The 3,044-nt window shown below is 26.1% G+C and overlaps 1 pseudogene; it reads left to right on the top strand.

Moving 5' to 3' along the window:
* The first annotated feature begins 226 nt into the window (after positions 1-226).
* LOC115973038 overlaps positions 227-3,044 on the top strand; it is a 5,987-nt pseudogene continuing 3,169 nt past the window's right edge.

The raw sequence follows: 3,044 nt of genomic DNA, 5'->3' as shown, positions 1-3,044 counted from the left end.
TAAACAAGCCCATACCATAATCCAACAACCATCATGGTCTCGCATACAAGGCCACCAGTCTCTACTCTCTAAAAAAGGGCTTGGGTTAACATATTTTAGTTGCGGAGTCCAAGAAATGAAAGACGGTAAATTGATAGGCTAGAATGCTAAACAACATAATTCTTTAGCATAAATAGTCTTTTTTTTTTTTTTTTAATTAGGAATCTTTAGCATATTGTTGACATTTCTTTATAGTCTAATCCATGCTTTTGTTCTACGAAATTTAGATAACTCAGCTAATTTTGGTATTGATTCTCACCGATGTTATAACTATCAAGACACAATATATTCTATATTATACGTTGCTGATTTTCTAAGTAGATCGAACAAAGTAACAGAGGATGAGCCAATTTCACTTGTAAGTAAAAAACATTTTCATTTCTTTTGTGCAGCTTGTTTTCTTTCTTTGATGCATCATGATTTCTTAGCTTTTTTGTTTCTTGATGACAGATTTAGCAGCGGGTTAGAGTTGGCAAATTTGGTGGTCAGCTCTGGTGTCCTGTACCATTCTTGGGCTGCAGTTCGGGACCTGTACAGTGAAATCAATCAAAATGAACAGCAATCTTTGTCAGTAAGATACAAAGTTTCTCAGCAACCAAACAGTACCACCATAGCTTTCTTTACTTGGCCTGCTTGTTCCAAAGACTATATTATTCAGGGTGGAGGAGGAGAGGATTTGGTTTCATCATCAACTCTAAAGGAGTCTTTTCCTCTCTTTGAATTCCTGTGCACCAAAACCAACCCACAATTCTCCATTAACAAAGCTGCACTTGAGCTTTTTGCCTCAATCCGTGATAGTCTCCCCTCCTTGAAATCTCAGGTACCTCTATGCCCTGAAAATTCTTTCCTTTTTTTCTTTTTTGACAAAAGCTTAAAGCATGAACTGCAACTGAGTCAATTGACAAACTTCTAGAACAAAGTCTAATTTTCTTAAACTATCAATATAATTGATAACCAGGTCGTAGTTAACCAGCTACTTTTATTTTTTGCTACGTTTTCCCATTTTCTATTGTGTCTGCTTGACCAGAAATGTGGTCGTCGTTAGTACTTGTCAATGTATTATTGGTATCATCATCATTATTAACATGAAGGTTTAAATTTAAAAAATATCATTTTTATTATTATTAGGGTATTAAAAAAAACAATTAAATATCGTTTATATTGGAAAGGTATGAAGAGAACGATATCTTATTGTCACTATTGATGTTTTTGTTTTTTTTTTTTGTTTTTTTGAGAAGATAATGTTTGAGATATTTAATTTAACAAAAAAATTTGTGTGATGATTGTTATTTAATTATTTTATTACTCCAATTTTATATATATATATATATATATGTATATATTATTTTTTCCAACCTGTAAATTTAAGATATTTTAGATTTATTTTTTCTAATTTTAACAGCTAGTATCCTGCTGATAAATAAATTATAACTAACTATATATTCTTAGTCTACTAATTTTATCGTGAAATATAATAATATATTAACAAGATTTTAATTATAAGTGCTTATAGGGTGTAGAAGGTAAGGGCTGAAATTTAAGTTTTTAAGGGAGAATTTCACACACATATATAGTTAAATTAGATTAGAGTAGAATTTCTATTTTGTATAAAAAAAAAACCTAGAATTATTAATTATTGCATAAAATGATATTTTGAGAGTAACTCTATAATCTATATAACTGCTTGCATTATGCATTAGGAATGGTTTTGTTTTGGGAAAATAGAGAATTTTTTTGAGCAATGCTTATACTACATAAAATGACACAATTTATATTACAGCTCGTCATGTGAGTAAGTTATAGTACAAATTGTGACATTTTATATGATACTAGTGTTATTCAAATTTTTTATTAAAAAAATTAAATAAAGATTTTGGCCCTCTCATCCGGTCAATATCTCATGAGTGCACTGTACCCTTTTTTTTTCCTTTTCTTTTCTTTTCGTACAGGTAATCATTCTGAGTATTCCTATATCATTTGAATATATTAGGCGTTCATAAAAAAAAAAAAAAAAAGAATATATTAGGCTATTAGCAAATTAATTTTTTTGAAATATTGCTATATGGTATGGATGTGAAATATATATTTAAAATAATAGTAGGATAATATTTATATAACTTTCCTAATAAATTATGAAAAATATCTTTTTATCTTTAATTCATATAAAAAATTGACCAGTTTAAATACTATTTTCGTCTATACTACTAATTTTTTGTATTTATTTATTTATTTTATATTATTTAATTATTTAAAATAATGACTTTATCACGGTCAGACTTTAAAGATTTTGAACCTTTTTTTTTTTTTATCGATTTTTTGAATAGTCCAAGACTGGAAATCATGATATCACATTACTATGTTCTTTTTATCTTATAATCATAGTTAATAGATTTAAGAAAATATACTTAAAATCCTAAATAAACAAATAAAAATATATATATGTATATATATATATATATATAGAATTACATATTACAAACTTGAATGAATATTTTTTATTAGGATACTTATGCTACCTCATATAATTTCACAAGATATTGTTAAAAAAATAACTAATTGAGCATTTAGTATATTTATACATTTTTTCAATTTTTTGACCCCATTTTTATTTAAAAAAAGAGAAAGAAGCTCTAATTTTAAATAATTGTATATATTAGTCATATTACGGCCATATATATATGGCCGTAGTATGACTAACATATAAAAAATCAAATTGCAGAAAATTTTTAATAGATAAAAAATTCGAGACTATAAATTAAAATAAGAAAACATTGATGTTTAATATGAATAATAAAACATTAAAGTAAAAGGTATTAATTTTGATAATCTTCTGTTGTATAAAGCTTAGTAAAAATAAGATATGTATTATTAGTGTATTTTATGCTTTTAATTATAAAAGACATATTTTTAATAGGATTTTTGTTTCGTATGGCAAATGAGAGTTCTTTTGAGAAAAATTTTTACAATTTTTTTTTTTTTTTTTTTTTTTGGTTGAGAAAAATGTC

The sequence above is a fragment of the Quercus lobata genome, unplaced genomic scaffold (assembly GCF_001633185.2).
Source record: "Quercus lobata isolate SW786 unplaced genomic scaffold, ValleyOak3.0 Primary Assembly Scq3eQI_205, whole genome shotgun sequence".
Lineage (NCBI taxonomy): Eukaryota > Viridiplantae > Streptophyta > Magnoliopsida > Fagales > Fagaceae > Quercus > Quercus lobata.
Note: the sequence above shows the minus strand (reverse complement) of the source record. Positions and strands in the feature narration are given on the sequence as shown.